General features: G+C 48.4%; 1 pseudogene; it reads right to left on the reverse strand.

Moving 5' to 3' along the window:
• Positions 1-22,885, reverse strand: part of LOC141243036 (protein transport protein Sec23A-like) — a 56,592-nt pseudogene that overhangs the window by 19,616 nt on the left and 14,091 nt on the right.

Consider the following 22,885-nt stretch of genomic DNA (forward strand, 5'->3'; position numbering starts at 1 on the left):
GGAAGGGTTTTTTCCCCTAATATAGAGCTATATGTGGTCTAGAGCAGCAAATCAGGGGGGACGATCACTGTAAAAGATGAGAGCCGGCAGCACCATTTTATTTTAACCCATTCACCCCCTGGCGATTTTCCGTTTTCGTTTTATCATCCCTTTCTTCCAGGAGCCATAACTTTTTTTTTATTTTCATTCTGCCACATAGTGTACTGGAAAACGGGGAAAAAAATTCCAAGTGTAGTGAAATTGCACCTCCACAATGTTTTTTGTTTTTTTTTATTTACCATATTTAATATATGGTAAAACTGATCTGGCAATTTACTTCTCTAGGTCAATACGAGTGCATAGATACCAAACATGTACAGAATATAAAAATACCAGAAATATGGACAATACCAGGGACCATAATCCCAAAAAGTAGATGGAGAACTCCCAATACAGTTAGGAAACAAAAAGACGAAAAATGGAATATGTTGAGCTCAAAATATATATGAAATAGTAAAAAAAGCCTATTTAATTAAAAATGTAATTTTATTGAAAAAGTCAAAAGAATTAATAGGCAACATTACAATAAATAATCAGACCAAAAATTAGTAGTAGGTCACATGGTGAGGACACAAAAAATGTGATAACGTGAAAGACACATAAATGTCATAGGTAATGGGGTAGCAAAAGAAGATTTAGTTAAATAGATGGCTTAAAGTTAGTCATCCACAAATAAAAATTCATTCAAAATATCTGACTGTAGTAATATGGTATAGCCACTAGATGGCACCCAAGTACAATTGTGTACAAAAACCCATTTAAATAGGGGCCAGTAGCACAGTAAGGGCAGGGACACACTGCCGTATTTCACATCCGAGGATGGCATGGTAAACCTGGTACTGGCCGGCACCGCTCCTGACCTAAGCTTGACAGCTACATAGAAATCCATCATGCTGTCATACTCAGGTCAGTCCATTCAGTGCGATGCGATCATCATCGCACGAGTTATACGGCCCGTGTGTCCCTGCCCTGAGGAAGGAAATCAAATGACACGGGCCATTTTCCGAGACCTATAACGTTTTCATTTTTCAGGATATGGGGCTGGGTGAGGGCTTATTTTTTGAGCCCTGAGCTTCATTAAAATATTGCCATGACTAATTACAATATTGTTTTTAGAAAAGAAAAAAAACCTGAGTACAAAATGGCATAAAAAGTTACAGTTTTATTTAGTCAATCTGTAACTAACTTCCATTAATATATCCATAATATAAATATAATGCATGACAAGAAAGTGCAATGTGCTGGAAGAAAAACGCAGTCCACCTGCAAGGGCATATCATACCCCAGCTACAAAGAGTCCATATACATAGTGCGGTATCTTTCCAGAGATATACTGGCTAGAATAAGGCTATATATTCCAAGTGGAGCGCAGAAAAATGTATAACCCAAACCCAGGTTCACCAGATGCTTATCACAATTGTATATGGGGTCCAGGGGGACGCGGAGGACAGGTGGCAAAGGTGTCTCCTCTCTCCAGTATATCTCTGGAAAGATACCGCTGGTGGCCGCCAGGTGGAAGTTCTCACTTGCAGAGCTGCTCCATCTACTTGTCATGACTGGTGCTTGTACTGCACATCTGCCTCCTATTGATTTGAATAGGAGGAGGATATGCAGAACCCTGCAGCAGCCATTACAAGTAGATGGTGAAGCTTGGCAAGTGAGTACATCCGGCCGGCGGCCATCGCTGCCACCGATAACAACTGATCGGCAGGGTTGCCGGGTGTCGGACCTTGGCCGATCAGACATTGATGACCTTTCCTAAGGGTCGGCCATCAATGTTAATGTAGTGGACAACCTATTTAATGCAAACTAAGTGATGGCATGTAAATAGGTAAATTTGCGCTGCACTAAGGACCGGGATTGGGGAAGATCTCTCACTGATAAAATTAGTGCGCTGAATTTAAGTTGGTCAATACATATAATTAAAAAGATTAGTTTATTAGATATAAATGAGAGTTAACAATAAAAGGATAGAAGCATAAAATTAGGATCATATGATTTAGAGTAAAACAGTAGATATAAGGGTAAGGTCCCAGTTGAGATCCAATATGATCCGGTTGTTTTAGAGGGGTACACAATAGGATGTGGTAGTCGAGGTCTTCTGCTAAAGAGAGGGGAGTAAAGAAGAGATGAATGAGTGGACGCAGTGATGGCTGTTGAAATTACTGAGGAGTTAAGGAAGCGGCGATAATTACCTGAAGATATTGGTGGTTCTGAGGAATGTACACAGGTGGCGGGGTCGTCCACGTATGTTTGTAGGAGAGGCTAATTTTTTAAAGAAATGAAGCAGAATTAAGTAACCCAACTAGCCAGTGAGAGTAAATATATATTTGTTTTTGAATATTTACCAGTTGTAGAATGGAGGTGGTCTTTATTGAAGTATGGTGCTGAGAGTTTTAGGACCAGTAGGTAGGACAGCAATGGTGGAGGTTTCTTATTTTGAACCTGGTAGATAGGTAAGTAAATGTAAAGGTGGCTTGATAAAGTGGATACTAATAAGGTCAGGAAAAGTACTTGCTTTTGAGGAGAACGTCTGTGTCAACCAATGCGTTCTGTGGTAGACGTGTATATAACTATTGTACAGGATGTCTGAAGGTGTAAATTCACCAGTCAGGTTGTACTGTAGAGGGACGAGCTCTGAAGGTGCTATTGCGATCTAAAGGATAGAGTAAGCATGAGTCAGTGTGGCTTAATTCAATAAGTGGTTATTGGGGGCCAGTGGAATTTACCTGTAGTAGTATAGAGGTATAAATGAACCACTGCGTTGTGCTGCTAGGCACTGTGAGGCACCCAGATGGATGAGAGATGAGGCTCAGCTAGGCTGGAGGTTACGTTGTGGAGAGCTGTACCGTCTGTATTGAGTGACGGAGATGTACGGCTTACCTCCGTTCAGTAATGCTTGGCTTGTCTCCCCTAGGTGAAAAGGTTGCAGCGGTGGAGAGAGGGGGCGAGGAGTGTGGGAGCAGAGTCCCGGCCGGTGACTCGTGCTCCGTAGTTACCTCGCGTACTGGTGGGGCGGTAGTGCAGGGCCTTTCAGGACCTGGCGTGACGTCACGGTCACGTGTGGAGCACGTGATCTAGTATGGATACGGTGTGGCAGAAGGACCAATTCCGACGCGTTTCGAAAGCTGCGGCTTTCTTCATCAAGGATGGTGCAACTTCTGCCTATGGTCCTTTATATAGTTGATGTCCATTAGTTTTAATTGATAGGTCAATCCTCATTAAGAGATCGATTGGTAAGCGTTCATTAGTCATTAAGACCCCGTCTCACATAGCGAGATCGCTAGCGAGATCGCTGCTGTGTCACGGTTTTGGTGACGCAACAGCGACCTCACCAGCGATGTCGCTATGTGTGACACTTTGCAGCGATCAGGCCCCTGCTGTGAGGTCGCTGATCGCTGCAAAGTGTCCTGGACCATTTTTTGGTCGTTGCCATCCCGCTGGTCAGCACACATCGCTGTGTGTGACCAGCGGGAGCAGCGATCAGGCTGGTAACCATGGTAAACATCGGGTTACTAGAGGCACACGCGCACCTAGTAACCCGTTGTTTATCATGGTTACGAGCCTGCTAAAGTGAGCGGTAACCTCCCGCTCACCGTAGCCGAGTGGTAACCATGATAAACAACGGGTTACTAGGTGCGCGTGTGCCCCTAGTAACCCAATGTTTACCATGGTTACCAGCCTGCTCCTGCTTCAGCAGGCTGGTAACCAGGAGCAGGACATCGTGGAAAGATTCTTTCCACAATGTCGCTGCTCCCTGATCGTTGGTGAGCCTGCCTGTTTGACAGCTCACCAGCGACCACATAGCGACGCAGCAACGATCCCTGACAGGTCGTATCGTTGTCGGGATCGTTGCAGCGTCACTAAGTGTGACGGGGCCTTTAAAGGCAAAGATCTCAATCTCAGTATTGAGTCCCTTTGGCTTCAATGTGTCCATTTCAAAGATCCAGAAGCTTTCCTTGCGCAACATGCTCTTGATATAGTCGCCATTTCGCCAGTTTTTTTATACAGTTTGTATCCCCATTATCTGGGTGCCTGCTATATTACCCCCATGTGTTTCTGAATAGTGTACAGATAGGGGGTGATTTTTAATGTTCCGTAGATGTTCATTAATGCGTTTGAACATAGGACGTTTGGTGCGTCCTATGTATCTCTTTCCACATGGGCATTTTAAACAATAAATGACACCTGGTGTTGAACATGTAATAAAGTCAGTAATGGGATATTCTTTTTGTGGCGTTATAATAATTCTTTGTTTAGAGAGTGAGTGTTTGCAAGCCTTGCATTTTTTTGCATGGAAAGAAACCTTTCAGTTTTTTTGTGAGTATGTTGGAAGTATTGTTAAGATTAAATGGATTTCTCACTGATGGGGCAATTAGATTGCCCAAATTTTGAGCTTTTCTGAAAACAAATCTCGGATTTGGTGCTAGTTTGCCGCCCAAGATTTTGTCATCTTTAAGTATGTCCCAATGTTTTCTCACAATTTTAGATGGATGTTGGAATTGTATTGTATTGTAGGATTATCGGGATATCTATATGACGCGCCCCCTGGGCCTGTGGTGTGCAGGGGATACCCGGAGCCGGATCGCTGGGGGTTGTAGTCCTCCGTGGCTGTGAGCCGGTCCGTGCCCGGGGCGGTCAAACCAGTGGCAGTCTGAGTGTGATAACAAATGTCCGACTACGCCACCCATGGATTGCGGTCAGTGGGGACCGCCGCTGCGCTGCAGACCGCTGAGGCTGATGTTGTATGCGCAGCCAAGTATGGGATAACTCCCCACGGGAGAAGTATTGCCTCAGGGCAGCTAGTGTGGATGATGGGAGTGATGGTGTGAGCGTCCCAATACTGATGGTGCTGGTGCGGCGATGAAACACGGAGACGTGTGGTGCAGTTCAGGGTCTTTACTGATGGTATAACACAGACCCTCCCGGGAGTACTGGTTAGCAGTAGGGGCCTGGTCAGTCTGTAAGCAAGTAGGATCTCCCCTGGCCAGGTGGAGTTGTAGGCCTCCCTGACTATCTGCACTCTTTCCTGGCTACCTTGCTCTATGCGGGTAGAAGTAGCCCACGTCCCTGAGTATACCGTGTGGTGCTCACCCGTATGGCCGGTGATTGGAGCCTTCCGTTAGCCTCCGCTTCACGATGGCGGTGCTGGTCCCTTGCTTGTGACCGTGCCTCCGGGCTTCTATGGCCAGAGGACATGGAATCCCCTGCCGGTTGGATTCTGCTTGTGGACCTGGATGTCCCCACAGCCTCGGACTCCGTGTCCGGGTTTAGTGTCTTCAGCCAAGGCGAGCTTTCTAGCTTCCAGCCTCTGGCACTCGCTCCTGCTCCTACAGAGCTCCTAGTTCTTGCTTTCCCTGTGTCTGCTGTCCTCCAGACCTGACTGCGTCTCTGTCTGGGACTCTCTCACCTAATCCCGCCCCAGACCCAGTTTATAAGGGCAGATTCCTCCCCTCCCAGGTCTGGGCGGGCGGTGTTGCATGCTTAGGGCTCCTGACCAGAGAAACCTCCCACTTGCCCCCAGACATAATATTTCTATTACTGTGGCAACCAGACCCCTGGGGTGCCACATTCCCCCCTAGTAAATTTTAGTACTCCGGGACTAAACACATTTTTAAAGAAACATAAATGCAGGGTATAAACAATAATACAATAACATATTTACAAGAAGCTTTAGTTCTTTAAAGGTCACGGCGTGTCCGCAACCGGGTGTCCATATCACCCAAGGTGAAGTTTGTGAAACAAGAGGGCGTCCATGTCACCCAAGGTGAAGCTTTAAGCGAAGTAGGGGACCTGTCCAAAGCAAACCCCTTGCGTTGGCCTTGGGCGTGGCTGCAAGGCTGAAGCTAGCTATTTTGGACCGCAAGGAGGCCAAGCCAGACAGGTTTTCTCTTCCGCGGCCGTCTTTGCAAGAGGCACAATGTGCAACTATCTACAAAACTGTTCCGGTTATCCAGCGTCCATAACCTGTTAGTCCAAATAAATCTGAAGGGTAACTGAGAAACATAATTAATAACAGGCAACAACAAAAACCATAAACATTTAAACAGATAAATTCACAGTGCATTAGTTTAGATTTTCCAGCGAGCGGGCATCTGACCTCTAGAGACTCTAGTGGACCTACGGAGCTCACTAACTGGTCCTGCACTACAGGGTGTAGGAGGTGTTATGGGTAAGCTGGGCAGCTGTCTGCGCACTCTTTGGCTCACTAGAGGCACAGCAGGCTCACTACTAGCAGAGGGTTGATCCTCCTGCGCTGCTGGTGTGGACTCTTCTGCCTCCTGGGCCGGCTGCTCTTCCAGCTCTACCTGGTATTCTGTAGGCACCTGAGGGGCTGGCTGGAGAAAGGTGAGGACGGGCACCACGATAGCGTTGTTTACTTGTGTCCAGGACCGGGGAAAGTCACAGAGTACGGTGCTGATCATTTCCTCCTTTTCCTCTACGGGTTGAGGGTCTTCCTGATCTTCATCCGTGCTTTGCAACTTCTCGGGGAACTTTTTCAGGTGGTCTCTGGAGACAGTGGCTGTGGTCTCTCCTCCATCCTTGCTGATGACGTACACCTTTGGATTATTGTGGCTTGAGGGCAGTACGGTGTACGGGTCCTTTTGCCACTGGTTGTCCAACTTATGGAGCCGCCTTTTTCTTTTCAAGACCTGCTCTCCAGGTACCAGGGGAACAGCGGGAGCATGTTGGTTATAAGTCCTCTCCTGCCATTCTCTTGATTGACAGAGACTTCGCTCGACACTCTCCTGTACTTTCCGGTACTGCTGCTGCCGTTCTGTATCCCAGTCTGCCTCTGGCGAGGTGTCCTCGGGTATCAGGACTCCCATATCCAGGTCAACAGGCAGCTTACCAGGTCTTGCTCGCGTTAGGTAAGCCGGGGTACAGTTGGTGGAACCCACCGGGATGTGGTTATACAGGTCCACCAGATCGGGCAGTTTTTCAGGCCACAGACTGCGTTCTTCCAGGGGCAATGTTTTTAGCAGATCTATCACCACCTGGTTCATCTTCTCGCAGAGTCCATTGGTTTGGGGGTGATAGGGCGTTGTTCTTATCTTCTTGCAGCCATACAGGTTGCAGAACTCCTGGAAGACCTCCGCTTCGAAGGCTGGTCCTTGGTCCGTCAGCACTTGGTCTGGGTACCCGTGTGGGCGGCAGAAGTGCAGCTGGAAGGCTCTGGCTGCTGTCTGAGCCGTCAGGTCTTTGACAGGGACCACCACCAGGAAGCGGGAGTAGTGATCCACGATGGTTAGGGCGTAGACATACCCGCTTCTGCTTGGAGCCAGTTTTACATGGTCCAGAGCGACCAGTTCCAGCGGCTGCCTGGTGATGATGGGCTGCAGGGGAGTCCTCTGGCTGGCACGGTCCCTTCTTCTTAGATTGCACGGGCCACAGTCTCTACACCACCTCTCAATGGCTCCTCTCATGCCTATCCAGTAGAACCGTTCACGCAGCAGGAACTCCAGCTTCTTCCATCCGAAGTGCCCTGCCCCATTGTGGTAGGCCTCCAGCACCATAGCTGCGTCCCGTCTCGGTACCACAACCTGCCAGATCAGTTCATATGTCCGGGAATTGACCATTCTGCGGCATAACTTCTCCTTGTAGAAGAACAGTCTGCTCTTCTCCGTCCACAGTTGCTTGGTCTCTTCCGGAGCGTCTGGGTCCAGGCGGGCGTCAGTCTGGGTCAGCATCTCCTTCACCAGACGGACTGCGGGGTCACTGTCTTGCGTCTCCGCCCAGTTGTAGTGGGGTAAGGGGTTGAACGTAGCGGATCGCTGGCCCCTCACACGGTGGGAATACTGGGTAATCCCATGACGGTGAAACGCAGGGAGTTCGATCTCTTCCAATTCTTCTGGATCCTCCCCTTCGTCCGGTAGGTTTGGCATCCTGGACAGGGCGTCCGCGTTGGTATTGGAGCGTCCTGCCCGGTATTTGATTGTGAACTCAAAATTGGACAGGCGGGCCATCCATCTCTGCTCCAGGGCACCCAGTTTTTCAGTGTCCAGGTGTGTCAACGGGTTGTTGTCCGTGTACACGGTGAACCTGGAAGAGGCAAGGTAATGCTTGAAACGTTCGGTTACTGCCCACACCACTGCCAGGAACTCTAGCTTGAACGAGCTGTAATTCTCAGGGTTTCTTTCCGTGGGTCGCCGTTTTCGGCTGGCGTAAGCAATTACCCGTTCTCTCCCCTGCTGGATCTGGGACAGTACGGCTCCTAGCCCAATGTTGCTTGCGTCCGTGTGGAGGATAAAGGGCTGGATGTAATCAGGGTACGCCAGGATTTCATCCCCTGTGAGGGCCATCTTCAGCTGGCGGAAGGACTCCTCTTCCAGCTTTTCCCATTTGAAGGGTGGCTTCTGGTTTTTGGCCTTCCTGGACTGGCCTATCAGGAGGTCCTGCATATGAGCTGCCTTCTTGGTAAAACCGGGAATGAATCTTCGGTAGTAGCCTACCAACCCGAGGAACTGCCGCACTTCCTTTATGCTGGATGGTCTTGGCCAGTCCTTAATCACTGTGATCTTGTCAGGGTCGGGGGCTACTCCGTCAGCACTCACCACGTGTCCCAGGTACTGTACCTTTGGCTTCAGTAGATGACACTTTGAGGGTTTTACCTTTAAGCCATAGTTTGCCAGGGCTTCAAACACTTCTGCCAAGTGTTCCAGATGGTCCTCATAGGTCTTGGAATAGACGATGACGTCGTCCAGGTATAATAGGACCGTCTCGAAGTTCCGGTGTCCCAGACAGCATTCCATCAACCGTTGGAAGGTTCTTGGTGCGTTGCAGAGCCCGAACGGCATACAGTTAAATTCGCTGAGTCCCATCGGGGTGGTGAATGCGGTCTTCTCCCGGTCCGCCTCTGCTACAGGAACCTGCCAGTACCGCTAGTGAGATCCAAAGTAGAGAAGAAGTTAGCAGATTTTAATGCAGCTAAGGACTGTTCTATCCTTGGTAACGGGTACGCATCTTTGTGTGTGATACGGTTGACCTTCCTGTAGTCTACACACATTCTCATGGTGTTGTCTTTCTTTTTCACTAAGACTAGTGGAGCTGCCCAGGGGCTACTGCTGTCCCTGATTACCCCAGCCTCCTTCATGTCTTTTAACATCCCCTTGGCGTGTTGATAGTGTGCAGGGGGTACGGGTCGGTATCTCTCCTTTATGGGAGGATGGTCTCCCGTGGGGATGTGATGTTCTACCCCCTTTACTCACCCGAAGTCCAGCGGGTGTTTACTAAACACTCTCTCGTACTCTTGGACCACCCGATAGACTCCCTGTTTTTGGTCTGAGGGAGTGGAGTCAGTACCCAAATGCAGTTGCTGACACCAGTCCTCCATTGGTTTCTTAGAGCCGTTACCTTCCTCTGGTTGAGATGGAGGCAAGGGTTCCACGGCCTGTACAGAGTTCTGGTTGATGGTGAACAATTTGGCTAGCGTGGCATACCGGGGCAGGTATACTTCTCTCTCCCCGATATTTATGATGCGGACGGGCACCCTCCCATGGCGTACATCGACCACCCCCCGTGCTGTCAAAATGGTGGGCCTACTGTCTGAGTAGACGGGTTCTACCATTGCTTGGTAGTCTCTACCTCTTAGACCAATAGCTGCCCGGCACCAAATCATCATCTCACTTTTTGGGGGCATGGCAATAGGGAACGGGTCACACATTCTCACGCTACCTATCTCACCACCAGATAATTCCACCTGTTGCCTCTTCATCAGTGCCCGGATCTCTTTTTGGAGGACACGCTGCTGGCTGGAACTGGCGTTCTTGGCAACCTGTTGCAAAATAAGAATCACCTCTGCAAGACAGTTTTCGATTACGTTAGTACCTAGGGTTATTTTTGGGTGACTCTCGCGACGGTCAATGTCCACAATGATCAGTCCTTGTGCCTGCAGTTCAACTTTACCGACCTTGATGGTCACTTCTTTAAATCCTATCTGTGGCACGCGCTGACCATTGCTGGCGATAATGCTCAGGTCGTCATCTGGGTAACGGGTTATGTCCGAGTCATTCCAGTACCGCTTGAAGAGCACGTACGGGATGGTGGTGACCTGTGACCCGGTGTCCAGTAGGGCACTCATAGGAATGCCGTCCAGTACCACAGGCAAGACCGGACGTCCCCCTACGTATTTATCACGCCAGTTTGATGGGCCTGATGATCTTATGCCTGGGGGTTGGCCCTCTCTACCCCAGGTTGTGCCCGTTTAAATGACAGTACCTTGCCATATGTCCGGGTTGATTGCAGCGGCGGCAGATGGGTCGTCCGTCCTCGTTGTATCTGTCGCTGGGTCTTCCTCTGGCCGGTGGAGTCCTCCTCAGTCGGCGCCATGGGACGTCCTCCGGTCCGTATGCCAGCTGGATCTTTCCTGGAGAAGAGACCTGTAAAGACTGCACAGTTCTGGTTAGCGCGGCAACGCTCTTAGTCAGCTCTTGGACCTGATGGTGCAGGTCTGTAGCCGGGTCATTGTTCAAAGCCTGCGCATCAGCTCCCACAGGCCCTGCAGACAAGGGCGCCGCGTCCTGGTGATAAGTGATAGCAGGGCGCCTGTGGGTCACAGCGCCACCTGGTGCCGGTTCTCGGAGCACCCGGATGGCTCTGTCCTTGAACTGTGCAAAGTCCAGGTCAGGGTCCTGTAAGGCCATTGCCCGCAACTGGGTTCGGTGGGCATTGCACAGTAGACCCTCAATAAATTGTTCGGTCAACAGCTTGTCTTCATTTCCCACGCTGTCAGGGTCTGCCTGCTTAATGGCTCTCAGGGCCTCTTGTAGGTTTAGAGCATAGTCTCTTATACTTTCATGTGCCCGTTGTTTGCACCCGTAAAATCTTAGTTTTATCTCGGCTGAGGTTCGGGTGTCAAATGTGTCTTTCAGCCGGGCTAGTATTTCTCTGACAGTCCTCTTCTTCCCAGATGACCAGGACTTTACCTCCCTTTGGGCTGCCCCGATTTACTGGGCCACCAGGATGCTTACTTTTTGCTCTTCCGTGAGGGGGTATACCTGGAAGAGGCTATCCAGTTTTTCCCTAAAGTCACTCAGGGTATGTGACTCCCCTGAGTACTAGGGTAGCCAGGTTGCCCCCGGGATATAGGGCATGGTGAATGGCATGACCGCTGCAGCGGTTGCGCTGGCGGCCGGTGTGGCGGTGGAGCTCCCCTCGGTATCCAACATCCTCCTTCCCCCCTAGTGGACCGTGGCCTACCTTGCGATGCTCTTCTTCCGTAGGCCGCGGCTCCGCAGTCAATCGTCGGGGTAGAGGACCTGGCGTCGGGTCTCGCGCGCTTTCGGCGTCCATGCCCCTCTTCTTCCCGTGCGGCGTCCTGTAGATGGCGTCCGATGGCGGGAAGCAGCTGCGGATGGCGGGAAGACGGCAGAAGACGGCGGGAAACGACCGAAGATGGCGTCCGATGGCGGAAAACGGCTCCGGACGGCGGGAAACTTCGCCACAGGTAAGTATAAAAGTCTTTTTTCAGGCACGCAGTACCCGGTGGTTGCGGGCACGAAATCCTGCCGACTACGCCAAAGTTGACGCGCCCCCTGGGCCTGTGCTGTGCAGGGGATACCCGGAGCCGGATCGCTGGGGGTTGTAGTCCTCCGTGGCTGTGACCCGGTCCGTGCCCAGGGCGGTCAAACCAGTGGCAGTCTGAGTGTGATAACAAATGTCCGACTACGCCACCCGTGGATTGCGGTCAGTGGGGACCGCCGCTGCGCTGCAGACCGCTGAAGCTGATGTTGTATGCGCAGCCAAGTATGGGATAACTCCCCACGGGAGAAGTATTGCCTCAGGGCAGCTAGTGTGGATGATGGGAGTGGTGGTGTGAGCGTCCCAATACTGATGGTGCTGGTGCGGCGATGAAACACAGAGACGTGTGGTGCAGTTCAGGGTCTTTACTGATGGTATAACACAGACCCTCCCGGGAGTATTGGTTAGCAGTAGCGGCCTGGTCAGTCTGTAAGCAAGTAGGATCTCCCCTGGCCAGGTGGAGTTGTAGGCCTCCCCGACTATCTGCACTCTTTCCTGGCTACCTTGCTCTATGTGGGTAGAAGTAGCCCACGTCCCTGAGTATACCGTGTGGTGCTCACCCGTATGGCCGGTGACTTGGGGCCTTCCGTTAGCCTCCGCTTCACGATGGTGGTGCTGGTCCCTTGCTTGTGACCGTGCCTCCGGGCTTCTCTGGCCAGAGGACATGGAATCCCCTGCCGGTTGGATTCTGCTGCTGGACCTGGATGTCCCCACAGCCTCGGACTCCGTGTCCGGGTTTAGTGTCTTCAGCCAAGGCGAGCTTTCTAGCTTCCAGCCTCTGGCACTCGCTCCTGCTCCTACAGAGCTCCTAGTTCTTGCTTTCCCTGTGTCTGCTGTCCTCCAGACCTGACTGCGTCTCTGTCTGGGACTCTCTGACCTAATCCCGCCCCAGACCCAGTTTATAAGGGCAGATTCCTCCCCTCCCAGGTCTGGGCGGGCAGTGTTGCATGCTTAGGGCTCCTGACAAGAGAAACCTCCCACTTGCTCCCAGACATAATATTTCTATTACTGTGGCAACCAGACTCCTGGGGTGCCACATATATTGGTTTCTTTACGTGCAGGGTGGGAGTTAGTACTCTTATCCACTAATAACTGATTCCTGGGGGTTTTCTGGACTATAGTTTTTGTTGATTCCAGAAAGGAAGCTTGATAGCCTTTCTCTAAGAATTTATTTGTGAGAATATCTGCCTCCATTTCAAAATCCTGAGGATGTGAACAATTGCGGTGAAGTCTGGTATATTGGCTGCGGGGTATGTTTAATAACCATTGAGGTAAATGGCAGCTGTTCAATGGAATGAAGCTGTTTGCATCCGTGGGTTTTGAATAGGTACGGGTCTGTATTTGTCCTTGGTCTATATATATATTTAGGTCCAAGAAATTAATTTGGTTAGGGTTGGTATGGGATGTGAATTCAAGGTGAAAGTCATTATTATTGATATCTGCCAGAAAATGATTAAGTGAGATTTGGTCTCCTGACCAAATAAATAGGATGTCATCGATAAATCTTTGCCAGAAGACCAGGTTCGTATGCAGCGCCCCCCCGGGGCAGATGGTCGATTGTTCCCATCTGCCCACGTAAAGGTTTGCGTAGCTAGGTGCGAACCTGGTCCCCATAGCAGTGCCCCATTGCTGGGTGTAGTAGTGCCCCTCATGTAGAAAAAAGTTGTGGGTCAGAATGAAATGCATACAATCCTTTAGGAACGAGATTTGTTCTGGTGGGGTCTGGCTCAGGGTCTCTAAAAAATGTGCTGATGCTTCACAGCCTTTGTCGTGCTGTATAACAGTATACAGTGAGGTTATGTCTAGGGTGCCTAGAATATAATTATCCCTCCATACTATTTTATTTAGTAATTGTAGGACGTGTTTTCTGTCCTTGAGATATGATGGAAGTTTCGGAACAATGTCTTGGAGGTGGTGGTCTATAAATCTGGATAAGTTGGAAGTAAGGCACTGCATGCCTGATATAATAGGTCTTCCTGGGGGGTTACAAAGTGATTTGTGAATCTTGGGTAGATAATAAAAGACGGCAGTTTTCGGGTGGGGGATATTGATGTATTTGAACTCCTTTTTATTTATATAACCGGAGTGCAGTCTCTTTAATGTGAGTTTCTTTAGCTCAAGTGAATATGTGACGGTGGGGTCATGTTGTAGAATTTTATAGGTGCGTGTATCGTTCAGGATTCTGGAAGCTTCGTTTTGGTATTGGATCGAGTCCAGAAGTACAATGCCACCACCTTTGTCGGCTGGTCTTATGACAATCTGTTTGTTGTTCTGAAATTGTCGTATGGCTTTATATTCTGATGTTGTCAGGTTATTCTTAAATTTTGCACATTTTTTATTACTTATGTGGCGTATGTCAGTGATAATATTTTTTTGAAAACTCAATAGAGCTTCTGTATACTCATTTAGGGGGTTGAAGTTGGATTTATTTTTCAGTTCGGTGTGCACATAAGCCTCATTTAGTTTGCCTGTGCCGTAATTTTCTATAATTGGTTCCTTTTTCAAGAAATGGTATTGGGTGTAGGAGGCGCTGTAAAGCTAGTCACTAGCAATGGCAGCGAATTTGTGGACAGGGAACCACGAATGTCCGAGTTTGAACTAAGTCAAGGTAAAAATGTAAAGATATAAATTCGCGCTAATGGTTTTGAGATTGGAGAAAGAAGGGGAGAGATGCTTGGTTAAAAGAATTAGACTTTTATTGAGATACACAGGCGATATAAAATTGCGTGTAAAATAAGGGAATAGTTTAAAAATTGGTGTTAAGTATCACCATGCTCAATATTGGTGTTTAGTATCACCAAGCTAAATACACACAATGGATAAAAAGGTATTAATACATAATAAATAAAAAATAAGTAAATGGATAGTTGGATAGTGTCTTGCTTTTCAAGTTGTCAAGGTGCTCAATATGAGTGGTTGATTTTAGGAGACTTGATTGATGGCTCCTTGTGGTAGGCGGAGTGAGGTTAAAGGTAGTGGTACCTGGGATGAAGACAAGCTGGTTAGGGTTTTTTTTTGGGGGTGGGTGAGTGGATGACCAGTGGTCAGTGATATACCAATGGAGTTACCTGCTATTGATAAGGCAATCAGCAGGCTGTAGGTCCAGTGGTGATGTCGTCCTTGCAGTAGGTAGACGCTCACCTTTGGTGGTATCTACGGGAAAAGGTAATTAAGGTTGTGGGATTGAGTGTTCGGTGTTAAGATGTTGGCCGAACTGTATATTGGTTTGCGACTTACCTGCTATTGGTGTGGCAATCAGCAGGTGGTGGATGATGTAGACGGTGTCTTGCTTGGACAGTGGTCCTGTATGGCTCTTTACAGAGATTAGTCTAGGAGAGACTAGTGGGATAATGCCCAGTTGTAGGAGCGATGGAGGATAATTGGCTACCTGTAGGTAAGCTGTAGGGGGTACCTGTGAGGGTCCAGTAGTTAGAAGGTAGGCTCCGTGGTAGGTGTTACGGATTTGGTTTTGTCCTATTTTAAGTAGATGCACCAGGAGGATCTGGATGCTTGTCCAGAGCGGTTCTGGAAGGAAGATTAATAATAGTAGCAGTAGTGGGGACTAATATCAAGGTTAGCACAGTAGTAACAGGGTTGGCACACTAGGTGCCTAGAGTTACCTGCCAGGTAGGTTTGCAGGGGTGGTCCAGAGAGGTCTCAGGGATGTCTCAGGATAGTTGGGGTTTCTGATAGTAGTACCCGTTAGGTGGATGCAATATGAGGCTCTGGCTGCAGCAGGACGCTCAGGCTATGCCAGAGGGTCGGCGTCAGTAAGCTAAGGTGGTAGTTGTATTATTATAGGCGGAGTGGTCAGTGGTCACTATTGGCTGGCTGTATAGTATTGGCTAGGTACCTGTCTTGGTGTAGAATTCCAGAGGGGGGTGCAGCAGGAAGCTCTGGCTGACAAGTCTGTGTCAGATAGGACTAGCGGTAGCTGTGCTGAAATTGTAGGGAAATACCTTTTTATCCATTGTGTGTATTTAGCTTGGTGATACTTTTTCAAGAAATGTTTTTTAATTGCTAGTTTGCGCGTAAACTGTTTTATGCCAATAAATGCTTGGAATTTCTGAAATTTGGAGGATGGGGCATATTTAAGGCCTTTGTTCAGCAGGGAGATTTCGTTCTGTTTTAGTGAATATTGACTTAAATTAAAGATACCTTTGTTTAGGGTCTTTTGTTCACTTATCTTCTCGGATTGTTTTTTCTTTTTGGCGAGTTTCCCCTCCCCCCCTGTTGCCTCTTTTGGATCTTTTTTTGTGGCCACCTGATAAAAATTTGATCTGCTGGTTCTTTTTCTGACTTGAGGAGGATTACCAGTGGTTTCAACACAAAGTGTTGTGGGGTTTTGAGAGCGGTTACATGTATGTGAGTCAGTCGGGGGGGTTTCGCCATAATCATTGAGGAGATCAAATCTATTCTGGGTGCTAATGGGGGTCGGTGGGGATAGTGATAGTGTTATTAATTGGAGGATTGGGGGTATTAGGTGTGGGGGTAGGTTGATGGTGGGGTGTATCGATGTTAGAATGGTGAGTCAGAGCGGATTCCCCTTCTGAAATAGGATAGATGGAGAATCTGTCCTCTGAGGTAGGGCTGGTGGCTCCTACCTCATCAATGATTTCATATCTATTATTTTCTTTTTCACAGTATCGCTTGTTAGTTGGAATGGCATCTCTACCGAATTTACGGCGTTTCTTGTCAATGATGTCTTTTTCCTTCTTGTTAATCCGATTCCTGATGTTAGTGGATAGGCGAATCACCTCAGGGAAATCCTGATACGGTTTTATTTCATTAAAGAGTTCGGCTATTTTTATTTTACTTTCCATTACTTGTTTTCTCCTTTTGTCGATGATGAATTTTACTGCTTGTTGGGAGAACATTTTGAACATATGTTCCCATTCCAATAGGGTGGCTGGGTCACCTCTATTGCCTGATAGGGGTTTTGAGACAATTAGGCCTCGTGGAATGCTATCATGTGCTAAATATCGTTCCAGCGTAGCTATTTCCCATAGGTCTCTCATTTCTTTTAAAAGGAGTTGTTCTAGTGTTTTAAGAGATTCCTTAATATTATTCATTTTGTCATTGTCTGGTGGACAAGATTGTTGGTGATGTGGTATGTAGAAACATTTTTGGATATTCAGGATGCGTGATTTCCTGTCGCTCCAGAGGTCTGCCATTGTTTTACACAAGGGTTTGTGGAGAGAAGAAGGATTAGTATAAACCTACTGTGCTGCCTCTGTGGTGGTTAAAAAGTAAATGCAGGAGAATATAAAAAGGCAGTGGCGCTGGTAGGTGGTCGATTAGGCTGGCTGCAAATTCAGAACAAGAGCCACTACTTGTCCAGATGGAGCCAAAAGGATCCCAAAGTAGATATGTAAATAGGTAAATTTGCGCTGCACTAAGGACCGGGATTGGGGAAGATCTCTCACTGATAAAATAAGTGCGCTGAATTTAAGTTGGTCAATGCATATAATTAAAAAGATTAGTTTATTAGATATAAATGAGAGTTAACAATAAAAGGATAAAAGCATAAAATTAGGATCATATGATTTAGAGTAAAACAGTAAATATAAGGGTAAGGTCCCAGTTGAGATCCAATATGATCCGGTTGTTTTAGAGGGGTACGCCTTGCTTTGTACTTAAGATCTCTCCCAGGCAAAGATTTCAAAAGAGTCAGGTTTAAGAATGTGCGGATCAAGCTCTTTTGAAGAAGCACCAAGAATTTGGTCACCATAGGCGCAGTGGTCAGCCTAGAAAACTTAGTGTAGCAGGTGAAAAACACATTATGATTGCTTATATCCCTTCAAAATCTGAAGATGTCCAGCAGTGCCATCAGAAAAGAACAGACAGTGGGACCCGGCTTTTTGCCGGCACCAGTTGTCACGTAGATCAGTGGTCCCCAACCTTTTTTGCACCAGGGACCGGCTTGAAGCAAGATCATTTTTCCATGGCCCAGCAAGGAGGGGGTGGGGTGGGCGGGGCTTTGGTCATATGGGGGCGGGGTAATGGAGGGATTTGGAGTTTAGTGCATACTTATCATATAGTGTAGACCAGGTCCCCGCCAGGAGCTATGCCAGGAGCCCCACATAATGTGCTGTGCCAGGAGCCGCATCACTGAGGCCCCATCACGCCCTGCAGCAGGACAGGGCAGCTGTCCTGACAGCTGCTGTTCAGCTGCATTTACTTCATCCCAGGGGCGGACACAGACTGTAGTGGGCCCCTGTGCAAGAAATTTTTGGGGGCCCCCCCCCGCCCTTCATAAGGCAACAAAGTTATGTAAACATAACCCCCCCATGTGCATCTCTCACCCCCCCATGTGCAGCTCACCCCCGTGCATCTCTCATCCCCCTCCGTGCATCTCTCATCCACCCCCCGTGCATCTCTCATCCCCTCCGTGCATCTCTCATCCCCCCCGTGCATCTCTCACCCCCCCGTGCATCTCTCATCCACCCCCCGTGCATCTCTCATCCCCCCCGTGCATCTCTCACCCCCCCGTGCATCTCTCATCCTCCCCCCGTGCATCTCTCATCCCCCCCGTGCATCTCTCACCCCCCCGTGCATCTCTCATCTCTCCCCTCCCTCCCATGTGCATCTCTCATCTCTCCCCTCCCCCCATGTGCATCTCTCATCTCTCCCCTCCCCCCATGTGCATCTCTCATCTCTCCCCTCCCCCCATGTGCATCTCTCATCTCTCCCCTCCCCCATGTGGATCTCTCATCTCTCCCCTCCCCCCCATGTGAATCTCTCATCTCTCCCCTCCCCCATGTGCATCTCTCATCTCTCCCCTCCCCCCCATGTGCATCTCTCATCTCTCCCCTCCCCCCATGTGCATCTCCCATTCCCATCACTCCTAGTTAATTGTATTTAAAAAAAAATAAAACTTGTTATACTTACCCCCATGCGATCCCTGCAGAATCCTGGCGCTCGTCCAAATCGCTGACACCAGGTTCTCCTGACTTCCGGCCATGTGACGGCGCCGTCACATGACCGGAAGTCAGGGGAATCATGAAGGTGCTGCCGCAGCAGCGCAGCGCTAAGATGTCCCGGACCCGGCGCTTAGCATGCGGCCGGGGGCCCCATGAGGAGAGAGACGCACAAGAGGGGGGCTCCGAGGGGGCTCCTACCGGCCGGGCCCCATACTGGAGTCAGGGCAGTCATGCCCTGATGGCGGCCCTGCTGGAGGCTGGAGGGGCCCCCTCTCCCCGCGGACCGGCTGAAAAACCCCAACGGCCCGGTCCTGGTCCGCGGACCGGCGGTTGGGGACCTCTGACGTAGATGATGTTTTATGCAATCTTCCAGTAGGAGAATATATACAAGTTTGTGTATTTTATACAAATTCTGACATTTGTGAATCGGAATGTGCTGGGATTGATTCCTGGCCGGGAGCACATGGATATTCTGAAAAAAATCCTTGCTCCAGCAAAACAGGTGAATGATTCCAAAAATAAGACACAGTACTTGTGACCGTTATAGGGATTGGAGTCTTAAGAATTATAAAGGAAATAAAACAGTGTTTTTTTCTGACATAATACAGTTGTAACCACTATCAGGTAGTGGATGTAATTAGGAAACATTTCTTGATTTTACATACAGATCCTGTCCTTACACAAATATAGAAAATGGCTGTAAATTTGTATCCAAAAGAGGTTTAACAATCAGCAATAATGTGTCTCCAAGCAACAGGTTCCTTTTTTTTTTCATTGGGTAAGAAAATACAATTGTAATAAAACAATTCTGAGACTTAAGTACACAAAACAGTACTGCTCATATGTGAATGTGTAGCACCCCGAGGGCTCGGTTGCTACAGAGGTATTGCACCTCATCCAGATGTGCGATATCTCACTTCCAGGTAAGGATGGAGTGTGGATCAGGACCCTGACACCTGCATGCATTACACCACATTTCCAGGGGGCAGGGCGACCGATATGCTCCAAGTAGAGCACGACAGTCCCTGTCCCTGGCTGGAGTGGGGGGAGGGAACACCGAGGAAGGGGGGACCCTGTAGTGCATAGGAGGGAGAGGGCTGTTCCTGGGTGCACCTAGAGGGAGGTATAAAAGGTGGGCACCATCTTAGTTTAGAGAGTCAGTTCAGACAGAGGAGAAGAGAGAGCAGGAGGTGGAGCCGAGGCTCTGCATGGGCTCTGCTCCGCAGGCAGGCCTAAGAGAGAGGCCGGAGCCTGGAGGAAGCAGAAGGAAGGAGAAGGAAGGAAGAGGAGCGGAGGAGGCTCCAGGAACGAAGGGACCCCAGGGGTGTGGACCGGCGAGTCGCCACCGCATGCCCGAATCTACCTGCGTAGGGGGGTCAGGCCAAAGGGGGAAAACGGTCCCCGAAACTAGTGGAGGCGGGGAACTACCCTCAGCTAGAAACCGGAGGCTGTGACATTTCATGTGGTTCAGCCCCTCGCTACACCCGCTAGGAAGGCACCATATAGGGTCAGGGAAACTGGCGCCAAGGTTTACCAGAGAAGGCCCGAGGCAGCCAGACAGAAGCAAGGTCACTGGCGGGGTATGACAGGCCAGAGAAAGGACACACAAAGGGGGTCCTGTGAAACGCTCCAAAGTTATCACCTGGTGAGCACAGTGCGACGAGGGACGTTATGACCAGCTGTAGTAACGTGGATAAAGAACTGTGAGTAAATACCCTAGACTGCATTACAGGACTCTGTGTCGTTACTGCTGCTCCCGCGCACCATCACCCCCAACATCTGCACTTGCTGCCCTGAGGCTATACTCTTCCCGTGGGGAGTTATACTATCCTCCGCTGCCCTCCCAACACCAGCCTCAGCGGTCTGCCCTGCAGCGGCGGTTCGTTCTGACCACAATCCACGGGTGGCGTAGTCGGACATTCGGTATATAGACCGCCATTTGAATTGACCACCCTGAGCCATGGGACCGGGTCCCCGCCACACGAGGACTACAACCCCCAGCATCCGCAACGGGTCCGGTTCCGGGTATCCCCACACACGCGCGGCCCAGGGGGCGCATCAAATGCCATATAGATTCATTTGAAAATTGTACTAGTAAGTTCATTGTCTACCTGATAAACAGTGAAGTCATAACATGTACTGTATGTTGGTCCATCAAGGTCATTGCGTAAATGGATAGAGGAGCAGATTTACAATGTCCAAAATCCCAAAAGAAGTGTGGCAGGAGCATGAAGACACATTATGCCACCCCACAACTTACATCAATCCTTGGAGTAGGACCAATGTGACATTGTTTCTTGAAGGCCTCTTTACCAACACGGTCCAGATGGAGACTGGAGGCTGAAGTGAAGCAACAGAGGCTGGAATTGTGGTCTATTCTCTATCGGTGAGTCCCGCTTTTATCCTGGACGCAATGATAGCTGCAGACTATGCGCTTCATACAGCTGTCAAAATCCACTCCAAACCTGACATTGTCAAGTCAAAAGGATGCAAAAAAACATGTAGGAACCTTGCAAAAACGCTTAAAACTATCTTCAAATCACTTCAAAAACTGAGTTAGATCTGAAAATCTTATCCAAAAAATACATGGAATATTGATTTCTCTAAAAAAAAAAAAAAACATACTGGATTTTTCTGCCACACACAAAGTCTCTGTGAACATCCCCATAACGCACATTAAGTGATGGCACCTCCACCCCTTGCCTTGCACTTCAGCAATGAAAATGATATCAAAAGTAGGCTATGAAAAAGTAGGGGCCTGTTCCTGGTATAGAGTGAGGAGTAATTGCCCATGCAATGTGACTGCCTTTACAATGTTATGAAAACTTAGATGACTGTAGGTCCTTAAAGGAGATGTCTGGGAATATGGTATTGCTCATCTATGAATAGGTCCTCCATATCAGAAGGATGGGGGTCCACTTTCCAGCACCCCCAGTAATCAGCTGTTATCAGCTACTAGGAATTTATCTTCAGAACCTCAAAGCACGTTCTACACATTGAATGTAGTTGATATGTTCAACTCCTTTCTATGTCTACATCTGGCTTCGGCCTGACCTTAAAAGAGCTGATCGGTGGGGGTGCCTTAAGTTGGACCACCCACCTTCTATGATCATTAATATCATGTGCCCAGACAACTCATTTTAGTGTATTTCTCCCTGTTAAAGCCTTATATTTATATCAGCACTTACTTGGCTTCCTCCATGTTCTGTATCAACGTAACGAGGCATGGGGAAACGAGAGTAAAGGATCTCCTGTCCATGATCAACAGGGGCCTGAAGCAAATGTCGGAAATTCTCATGCTCAGGCATATCTTGATAGCCTGCTTTCCTCCACTATGCAATAGTCTAGATTAAACCAGGACAAGGAGAATAAGTTAACCAAAAATATTAACAATATGAATTAAACACAAAACTGATAGATGCAAAAATATTCCATTACTGCATATGACAAGAGTCAAACTTACCTCACCATGATAAATAAGGATCTGGAAAAATGTGTCCATCAGAAGGATCCTATCTTGTAGAATGCTGGTGCTATCGAGCAATACAGGCTGTAAAAACAAGGAATCATTTATTTGCTTGAATGAGTTTTCTAAGGAAACTTGATACATTACATATACTGTGTATATTAAAGATGCACTCATGTTAATTTTTTTACTAAATGTGTGTATATATGCATGTAATGTAGTGTGAGTGTATTAATATACTCGCCTATCGCCACCTTCCCCAGCTTCCAGTTCCATTCTGCTCCTCTTCTCAGTGATGTCACCAATCGCCACCTTCTGCTGTATTCAGCTTACAGATCCGTTCTGCTCCTCTTCTCAGCGACGTCACTTCATACTTCAGACTCTCCGGCTTATTCCATCTCTATGTATGAGACAGAACTCTCTTTTATAAAGGAAGCATTCTGACACTCCATAGGCTTACATTGTAAAAGCCACTTCCGTGTCACGCAGAGCTCAATGTGAGCCGGAGAGCTTGCAGAGCAGTAACACCACTGAGAATAGGAGCGGAACGGCGCTGGAGGCCAGAGAAGGTGGCTTTAGGTGAGTATATTAGCACACAAACTACACTACATACACAGATTTAGTTAAAAAAAAAACTTCATGGGAGGGCTTCTTTAAAACAGTGTCACACACCTGTCCCAGGTCTGGACTCTGCTTCCTACACCCCAGGTGCGCTAAACTTTCTTGTTCTGCATGTTGAGCTTTGCAAGTATCCTGATGTGCTCCCATGTGTTGAATTTCCTAGGCCTATATAAGGCCTACCAATAAACACACCCTGTGTCTTGGTATTAAGAATTTTACTTTGTCTATGCACAGCTCCCTGTCTCTGGTCTCCAGGATGTCTCCTGTCTGCCTGCAGCTTCCGGAACCTCTGTTACTTTTTCAAAGTCTTCTATGG

This window comes from Phyllobates terribilis, unplaced genomic scaffold, assembly GCF_046119375.1.
Source record: "Phyllobates terribilis strain yellow unplaced genomic scaffold, ASM4611937v1 Scaffold_1100__1_contigs__length_419211, whole genome shotgun sequence".
Classification (NCBI taxonomy): domain Eukaryota; kingdom Metazoa; phylum Chordata; class Amphibia; order Anura; family Dendrobatidae; genus Phyllobates; species Phyllobates terribilis.